This window comes from Harpegnathos saltator, unplaced genomic scaffold, assembly GCF_003227715.2.
Source record: "Harpegnathos saltator strain DR-91 unplaced genomic scaffold, Hsal_v8.6 scaffold384, whole genome shotgun sequence".
NCBI classification, from domain to species: Eukaryota; Metazoa; Arthropoda; class Insecta; order Hymenoptera; family Formicidae; genus Harpegnathos; species Harpegnathos saltator.
In genome coordinates this window covers 515,001-525,000 of record NW_020230188.1, presented here as the reverse complement: position 1 = coordinate 525,000, position 10,000 = coordinate 515,001, and the positions used below count along the sequence as shown (strand labels likewise).

Genomic DNA, 10,000 nt, shown 5'->3' with positions numbered 1-10,000 from the left:
GAAAGTTTACTCGAATGAAAATCAATGATCGTGTTGCGCTATGGTTCGTAAGCCAGAAAGATGGAGATATTAAACACAGGTAAATACTTTCCTCGCATTCACACGGACGCAGAAGAATGTCGACGCAACAGAATGATTATTTAATCCCCATGTCTTTCTAGACTTATGGATGCGTACGTTGTTCAGTTTTAGTCGATACCGGAGAGTAGATTGAGAGTAGTTTCCCTATCGGGAAGCAAAAGCTATCGTAAACATCCCCAAATATTATGCGACCTTGAGCACGAGACCTCTGTCTCCGTCTGCCTACGCTACGCACGCAAACTGGCATAAATATTCGCGTTCAAATAATCACAGAGGACACGGACGTTCGAGATCGGCGTCCTTCACCTCCGCGGGATTTCGCGACCCGGGGAAATCGAGGGTTGTCGATCCAACGCGGCTGTTCTCATTTTCCGGAGCCGGCGAGAATCAAGTTTGACGCACGCGCAAATGCGAGTGGAAAGCAACCGCTTTTCCAACTTTGCAACGCCTAATATGAATCAATTGGATTTAACCGCATCGATTCTCAAGTGCATGGAATGGAGATTTTTACGTCGGCTATGTACTACCTGCCGAGCTGTCGTTTTTTAACCCATTATTCATGAGAAAAGAAGAGAAATCCTAGTCCTAAACAGTCCGGAGAGACAAAGGAGAATCGCCGGAGGTATTTTCACATTTCTATCCACATTTCTTGTGGATAACATTGCGGTGAGACTGCGAGTCAGGTCATCCAATAGAAATTAACACTTCCCTGCTGAACTCCGTAATTAAAACGTGTGTCACACACACACACACACACAGAGAGAGAGAGAGAGAGAGAGAGAGAGAGAGAGAGAGAAAAGCTTTGTTCGATAAAAATTCCAATCAATCAAAGAAGAAAGGTAATATTTCCTCGCCAACACGTGAATTGAAATGTGCATCTTTCAATGGACGAAGACGGCGACAAGAGGGTCAATTGATAACACCGAAAACCGATATCGAGCAGCACGCCACTTTTGTGCAACCTTGCGAAAGAAGCAGAATATCACACTCACGATTATAAATTTTTGTACTCCATGCTTTCTCTTCCCTTTCTCACCAGCGAAGCGGAGAACATCCATGTTTATTCGGAAACGAAGGAGCGCGAAGAATGTGCACGTCGGCTAGGACGCCAGTCTCGACGTTACAACTGCATCGGACCCGACGCTATACGAATATTATCAGCAAGTATGCGAATGTTCACTGCGTATATTCGTCCCTGCCGTGCAAGTGGCACGAGAGGTAAGTGAGCGCGTCCGCGCATTTGTCAAATTTCTCGTTCTTACGGTCGGGACGAGGGAAGGTGTGCGCGCTTTCGACGGACACAAAACGGGAGAGAAAGCAAGCGCAATCGGGTCAAAACTGCATCGTAGTCTGCACATAGGAGAGCATCAGTGTTGAATAATCGGCAATCATCGCCGCGTACACGATGCTCCCTGCCGAATCGCAGGAGCAGGAGTGCGAAATCTCGAAAGGCTTCCGCGCGTTATCGATAACAGAGAAACGGGCGCTATTGACAGCAGGAGAGAACGCGCTCGACGTCACGTAGTATATCGCTCTTCCGCTTTTTCCTGCGGCGGACGCCATTGTCCCGCTAATAACCGAGAATTTCTCGGCGGCTTCGATCGGCGGTAAAGAGAGAGAGAGAGAGAGAGAGAGAGAGAGAGGCGACATCCTCGCCTACGAGGGCGTCGAGGCGGAAGCAGAGGCTCACACGCATCGATAGAACTCACTCGCTTCGTTCCACCGTCACCGTCACCGTCAGCGTCACCGTCACCGTCACCGTCACCACCTCCACCACCACCACCACCACCGTCGTCAGAGCGTCATCGAGCCCGCAGCGGCATAACTTCTCCGCGTAGGGCCAGCACCGGGTCGGAGAGGACGTGCAGCCCCGTCAGAAGCGCCGTCGCTCGTCACCGCCACGTTGCACCCATCGACGCGCGAATCGCGCAACAGAGTACGCACTTTTCCACCGGTGTAGAGGCGCCGGAGAAACCTCCGGGGGTAGTCGGTCAACAACTGCGAGCCAACTGGCTCTCCACGGATACTGCTGCTGCCTCCGGTTCTATTTCTAGTTCCACTTCCAGTTGCGGACGTACCTCGTAGCCGTTTCGCCGCTAGACACCCGCCGTAATCGCCGGTACCACTCGGTGGTACCGCGATGGCTACTTCTGCCCCTCGGTGGAGCTTCCACACGCACGCACGCACGCATGCACGGTGCACGAGAGAGAGAGAGAGAGAGAGAGTGAGAGACGCGGTTAGGTCGTCGCGGTGCGCGGGCTCGCTTTTCTGCCGCGGTTCGCACACAACCGTGATGGTAGCACGAGACGAATCGATGAACGTCGTCGTGCGGCTCGCCCCACTCGTTTACTCCGTCGCTCTCTTTCTCTGTCTCCCTCCCTCTCTCGCGCTCTTTCGGTCCGTACACCCTACGGCTCGCTCGCGCTCCGCAGGAATCCGCACGCGTTCTCACGGACACGGAAGAGGAGAACCGGCCGTCGAACGCGGCCGAGGGAGCCGAGACGGCACGCACCGGGACACAACGCGCACTCTACGACGGGAGATGTCTCGATCTCGAACCACACCCAAGGAAGGACGTGGTAGTTTCGAGAGAAGGCCGGCCGGGAGGACGAGCCGCAGGAGAGGTGGAAGAAACGACGCTGGCGCCACGGCGCCCATGTACCGACAGTCCGACCACCCGGTGTATCGAGAGGACGCCGTCGTCGCGCTCCCGATGGCAGGTTACTGCTCCAGCTAATGCTGCTGCTGTTGCTGATGACGATAATGATCAGCCGTGCTGTCAATTGCAGCAACTAACTGAAGGTTAGGAACAATGAGCATTCGCACGGCAAAGGAAATTTGGAGCAGACTGTGTCATAACGTTGTGCGTCACGTTGTATGCTCGCGTCAGGACGGGAAGACAAGCCTGCGACGAAATGCCCGGACTCGCGATTACGTCGTGTGTGCAAATAATAAAAATTTTCACCAACGTTAAATATAAAACACAGTCTCGCCGAGAGGATAACCAAGACTGATAACAACTGCGACAGCAGCGAGGATGCTTTGTCACGTGTTGTTGATTAGGGATACGATTAGGGATAGCGATTGGAGCTCCGATTAGAGACGCGAATTAGCCTTGAATCGATGTTTAGTCAATCACCGTACTCGCGAAGTGAGGCTGGTCCAAATCGATACCACCATTCAAAATAACACGTCTGTCGTCGTGGTTGACAGATGGCAGGCACGTTGCGCCAAGCAACTCGGCCCGCAACAGTCAATGCCAGATCAACTCGGGTCTTTGAATGGTGTATAGGGACCGTTCTCAGCCCGACGAAGAGAACTAGAATAAAAGATCGTCTCATCTGGAAAAGCACGGTCGGGAGAGAAAGAGAGACGCGCGCGACGACAACTTTTTCGCCTGTTTACCAAACGCTTGCACTCAAACCGTGGTCTTTAATCTTCCACTCGAAGATCTTCCATCCTCGACAAAAACGCTTCGGCGAGTAACGCGAGGTACCCCGAATGCTTTTGCAACTGCGTGTGCGTCAAGTGTAGACTCTCTTTTTATCACATTTACCGCTCTCGACTGTCCTTCTTCACAGGACCAAATTCGTCGGAGGGACATTCGGCTTGACGAAAGACTCGTCTATTATCAAATTCCCTAGGCCGTCTCCCTTCGGTAAGCTCCCGGATGCGCGAATGGGAGCAACAGTTGAGCCGCGCGGGGGTCAACGTCCAATATGATCTCTCTCTCTCTCTCTCTCTCTCTCTCTCTCTCTCTCTCTCTCTCTCTCTCTCTCTCACACTCACTCTCTCTCTCGATTAAATTATTGAATGTTAGCGTATCTGCTTAGCATGGCGAATCAGTTCAGTTTACAAGATTTAACTCGTCATGAAATATATAATTTACATTTATATAATTTATGATACAACTAATTCTGTGTTATTGTTGTAATGGCAATCTTATAAATTCGATTTAGTTTCTTTCCAACTTTTCTTTCAGGTATATATTATTATTTGCGAATTTTAATTCAATCTTGCGTTTCGTTTGCATTATATTTTTCAATTAAACCTGGACTGAGAAGTTTGATCGCGCGGTGTCGCCAAGGTCAGGACAATATCAACATGAAAATGAATTGAACTTCCTATTTTTTATTGCATATTCTTTTATGCCCCTCTCGAGACCTTTTCAAAACATTATAATTTTATTCACTTTGGATCAGTCGTTTCGAAGTTATCGAACTTCTTATGGTAACTTATCGATGAAGATCGGGAATATCTCGAAGGGATTAATTCGTCGTAAAAGATGTTTATTATTAAAGTTGTTGGGTCTAAAGAGTTATCTGATTAATAGGTCAGATTTTGAATCCGTGGCCCAATTGAAGCCTGATCGAATCTAAGTTGATTTTTTCGAATGAGAATCTCTATTTTCTTTTTATTTCAGATTTATGTTTAAGACAATTTTTCCTTTCCAGCTATGTAGATTTGATTTTGAACCTGGGTCCACTTCAAGTCCAATTAAACTCAAATCTAATTTCCTGAAGGATAACCTTTATTTTTCACAACATACTCGTTTTCTGGACAATATTTTTGAGTTTTGTGATAGTAACATAAACTAGAATTTAATTTTATGGTAACATAAAATAAAATAGTAATATAAATTAGAATTAGAACTCGGAACCTAGGACCTCCAACTAAGCCCTAGTCATAATTTTATTCGTCATTTTTCATCTAAGACTCGTGGAAAGAACAATATTACAGAACACTCTGTATATTTAAGTACTTTGTTTACATAATTTCTATATACTCGAAAGGACTTTTTCTACGGTGAATAAACTCTACTGTACTCTACTCTCTCTCTCTCTCTCTCTCTCTCTCTCTCTCTTTCGTTCTCTCCCCCATCTTCCTATCTGTTCTCAATCTCTTCATATGTTTCGACCCAACCGTATACGATCGTAAAGCTGCCAAGTACCGAGTGCATGCACTTCACCGATGTCTTCTTTGGCAACGACTGTTTGGAGCATCGAGGTAAAGGGTGACAAGCTCTGGCGGCTGCAGGCGAGCCGACAGTTGGTCGACAGACCGGCAGGTTCGTCGACGTTGCACCTGCCTATCGAGGGTGTTTCTCTCCAAGCGGCATTCTTGGATGTCCGGTTAATCGTTTTACAGTTTACCATCATGAACTTCTCGCCCGGTAAGCTCTGGTCAAATCTTTGTATCGTCCCCCCGTAATCCCGCTTGACCCAAGACTTAATTTATTTAATTTACGGTAGCCAATTTCCGCGGTTGGCACTTCATTAAGTTTCTTCTAGATTTTACGTCCCCCTTCCGTACGATTCCTGCGCTCCTCCCATTAAAGTCGGCGAGGTAAAACCTCTCTCTTCTTGGTAAAACCAAGTTAAAAAAAAAGAAAAAAAAGAAAAAAAAACTGCGGCACCTTTGTCTCGCTTTCTCGAATTTCTACCTTTTCAAAAGCGAGTGTAGCAACAACAATCCAACAACGGTTTATACAATTAAACTTACACGGTTTCGTTAGTTAGAACTCAATTTCGCAAGTATGGGCAGTTAAATATCTTAGTTTGGCATAGAGAGAATCGTGGACACATTAAAATACGTGATGACGCAAGCGATCGATCGATCAACATCCGTTCAAACCTTGAGTAGCGGCATGCTCACTTTTTCGGGCGTCGTTAAAAAAAAATTTTTTAACAGCTTTCGTTCTGCCGTACCGAAATAGAGAGATGCACGCAAATGGAGTATATGTTTCTCGTACTCCGTACGGGTCATCGAAACCTAAACGGGGGAAGAAGCGATGCGCACGCGACGAAGAGAGCGAGAGGGAGGGTGACGGCAGGTGAATGACGTCAGGAGGCGGGTCGTGACGTCAGTAAGTAACCTGAAGCAGGCTGCATGGCGCCAGCATTGTTCGTTAATTTCTAGATACTGAGAGAGAGAGAGAGAGAGAGAGAGAGAGAGAGAGAGAGAGAGAGAGAGAGAGAGAGAGAGAGACCGAGACGTCCTCGTTTCTATATTAGGACCTAATGCAATATCTAACACGACACCTTTTTTTAAGCGTGTCATCGCGTGGGTGTTGCAGCGTGGCAAAGTGCCGCGATTTACGAACGGTAAAAACAAAAAGAAGAGAAATGCGAGACTATACCGAAGAAATGCTTCGGAATATGCGAGTGTGATTCTTGCGATTAGTTGCATGCTGCCGAGAGAGAGAGAGAGAGAGAGAGAGAGAGAGAGAGAGAGAGAGAGAGAGAGAGAGAGAGAGAGAGAGAGAGAGAGAAGAGACGAGCAACTGGACCGTGTAAATTACATTCAATACGGTCTGGCATATAATATTGATCGCACAGCTCGTGAACATCAATGAACGATATTATACCACGAATGCCGCCTTAGAATATCGAGTCCTTCCCGGTGCTACTTTTATGAATGAAAATAGTGTGTCGGGAGAAGAAAGTCTGCGCGTCGTGACACGGATTTTTACTAATCGTAGACGCGGCGGACACATACACACACACACACACACGTGTCACAGTCGGATTTGGAGAAATCGCGCGAAGGACCAGCGTCCCGACTTGCTTTTATCGCGTCCGAATATACCGAGAACCTTGTATTAAGCTCTGTCCTAGTTTAACGTAGCCGCGTGACGTCATTAAGCGCGCCAAGAATCGCTTGCCTTGCGCTTGCCTACAGCGCATCCATGAGAAATCGTGTTTTTTTTTTTTCGTCTTTTTGCGCAAATGTCAACTACGCGAGCCAGCGTGTCCCGGGACGAACTCGCGATGATTCTTACGATCGAGCACGAAACGTTATCGCATGTAACAGTCGCCGTGTAAATATTTAAGTTTACGAGCGCGCGCGCTCCGAATCCCACGGAAGGACGTGGCCGATCATCCAATTTGCACGATTTAAATCGAATTTTGACGCAGGGAGGAAATTGGCCAGCGTCAACTGCTGTTAAACCAGCGATTCTCCCTCTTTCCTCTTTCTTTCTTTTTTGGTTGCCATTGCTCGCTTTCCGCCTTCTCGTCCGTTGGACGAGTAGCTGTCCCTACTAGAACAGCTACAACACCGGCGACACGGGCGCGAGAGGGACGCGGTGGAGAAACAGGACGTAGAGCCCGTGGGAGGAAAGAGGGTTGGAGGGGTGGCCGAAGGGGGGTTTAACGGAGGGACACATCATCCAGCTCGAATACGTTGACCCTTTCGCATTGGCTAAGTAGCGCGACCTACTAACCGTCCTGTAAACCACGATCGTTATTAAGGGGCTCCGGTGTGTGCGTGTGTGTATGTGTGTGTGTTTTCTATCGGAGAGGCACATCTGCGTGAGCTTGCCGCCGCCAGCCGTTCGGCGCGCACGTGACGTTATCTGCCGCGATGAAATTATACGAGACCACACGAGTAGGGCAACGACAGTCCCGGACGAGTTTAACCTCCTATGCAAATATCACTGCCGCGCGAGTGTTCGCACGGAAAACAATGTTCAATCGCGCGCGACGCGAAAGGCTCCTCCGACTCCGCGGCGAACCGCGGCGCGACGACTGCTTGTTACTCGTGACGGCGGGTCTTTTTGCACAAGCAGAGCCGAGCGTATCGTACACGGATTAACTCGCGCGAGAGTAGCGATCCCGCCGAAATGTCTCGCAATGGGTAAAGGAAAATGCAGATAGACCGGGAAGTTTGCAAAAATATACGCGCGTATGTGTGAAAATTCCTAGCCGCTTAATCGGGAGGAGGATATATCGATATAGCACAACAGATGTCATCGCCGACGCGAGTCTCAAGTGGAACGCTGTCAATTGAGCCAAAGACGCCACTTGTCTTCAGCGACGACTTTATATTCCGAAGCAATTAAAGACGATTAAGACAGCTGCGCGGCATCAATTGGCCGGCCAATCGCGAGACGGAACGCGTGACGCGTAGCCGTCGTAGCATGCTTCTTTTCTCCGTTATTCGGACGTCAGACGTTATTCGTACGTCGGCCGCTTATACTCTCCTCCTCTCGGCGTGTTGCGAAAATAAAGCCCGATAATCCGAATAACGCACGCAACGTTCGGCCGTTTGTTGCCCGTCCACTCGTCATTTACGCTTTGGTCACGTCTATTACGCGCTGTCGCGCTCTAGGACCACGGTTTAATGTTTATCATTATCAACGTGTGTCAAAGGCTACTCTTCTCTCCAGCCAGATCCACGCGGGTCGCGGCTCGCGTGTCGCACTCCCTCCATCCCTCCATCCCTCCTTCCCGTCGCTATTGGTCATTTCCCCTGCGTGACTCGAATGGGCGTAGGTGAAGCGGCGCGATCGTTGAAGATTCGCGCGATAAAAGCCACCGCGATCACAGCAAAGAGAAAGGGAGAAATATTATCTCAGCTCTAATGATAAAAAGCTGTGCGACGTCGCGCGCGCGACGAAAAGGATAAAGGAGGGCTGGCTCTCAGGATATCCGTCGTCCGACGTCCTGCGTCAGAATTCCTGCGATACCGAAAAGGCGATCGGAGGCTCCGATCTCCTTTGGTGCTCAAAGAGAGCTCGTTTGCGCGTCAAAATAACAGGGAGTCGCGGAACTGAATATTAAATTGTACAAATGTAGTTCAACGCAAATTATTTTTAGTCGCGATGAAGTCGCGCTCTCGTACCGTACAATATATCGATTATCTGATAAAATGCACAAGTCCAGCACGTATATGGACGTACGCGTCAACAGAGAAATCAAACGTAAGCACCGGTGGCCGTTGTGTAAGGAAATGCAGAGACTTTGGCGTTGCATCACGCTTTCCGTTCTCGCGGAATCGATATTCAGCGAAAGGTGAGGTAGAAATTCGCGTTGAAATTATCGGCTGAAAAGTAATATTAGCAAGACTAAGAAGCGAGCGATACACAACCACTTTTTATCGTACACATAAACACATTTTTATATCTTTTACTTGTATTATTTTTATCATAATATATAATTCAACATTTCTGTAAATATTGCTCGTAAAACATTCTTCTCGTGAAACTTTAAAGAATATTTCCTAATAATGAGTATCACGATCGTTATATTGACATTGATCCAAATTTTACACAAAAAGCACCTCCGATATTTTTGACATTAATAAGTCTCGCGAATCGAAATGCAGCCTAGTTACTGTGTCGAGCGGCGCATTCGGATAGAATTAAGCAGCAAGATCGAATTCATCTCACTCTCGCTACAAAGTTTAGCCAGCAACAATCGCGCGCGTTCCGCGAATGGATTCGCCTACCGCGAGGAACAATGGATGTTCTCGTGCCGATCTTCGCGTCGTGAGAACGCGAAAATCTAACTCGCCGGTTACGCCGCGAACAGACGCGAACTTTGTTTTCGCGAGGTTTCCTCGTATATTATGCAAGGCGACTCGTGTTACGCGCATTGTGCGCCGCGAGATAACCCGTGCCGTCGTCGTCAAACACACAGACGTCACGGGCTTCGCGTCGCCGAAGGAGAACCGGTGTGTATCCGGACGCGCAAACATTCTCGAGGACGAGCGCATTGATATTCCGCGCACAATTTTGAGTCTCGATCGTATTGCTCGAGACTCTTTGCTATTACAGGATGCAGTCCCGCGCCGTGTGTGTGTGTGTGTGTGTGTGTGTGTGTGTTCTGCTTTTTATGACGGAACTTTCCAGTTTTGACACACGAAAACTCGATCTCTGGGAGCCCCGCCGTCCGTGTTTCTGCATGGATTTTTTAAAAATAAATTATGACGCATGATACATTACGGCGTGGGATAATTTCTTCCGAAATATTAACAACATCAAAATCAGCACCGGTTTGCGGTGTGTTGCATGTCTCGGAGCAAAAAATTCGGCTAATTTTAGAAACGCGGCAGCATGAGCCGCCGCCGCCGCCGCTGCCGCCGACGTGTGGTACGAGGTAAAAGTGACAGGCGCGGCGGCGTTGTCGACCCTCGC

General features: G+C 48.4%; 1 protein-coding gene across 4 annotated transcripts in view; it reads right to left on the bottom strand.

The window, feature by feature from the left end:
- Positions 1-10,000, bottom strand: part of Gbeta13F (guanine nucleotide-binding protein subunit beta-1) — an 18,384-nt gene that overhangs the window by 7,154 nt on the left and 1,230 nt on the right. The window contains exon 1 of one of the 4 annotated variants that reach the window (XM_025300838.1): positions 2,026-2,700. The exons of 1 other annotated variant lie outside the window; for it this stretch is intronic. The gene's annotated coding sequence lies outside the window, so the exon portion shown is untranslated. Of the gene's footprint in view, positions 1-1,790; positions 1,818-2,025; positions 2,701-10,000 lie in introns of those variants that run through there. 2 more of the 4 variants (XM_025300839.1, XM_011150292.2) reach the window with 2 other exon arrangements.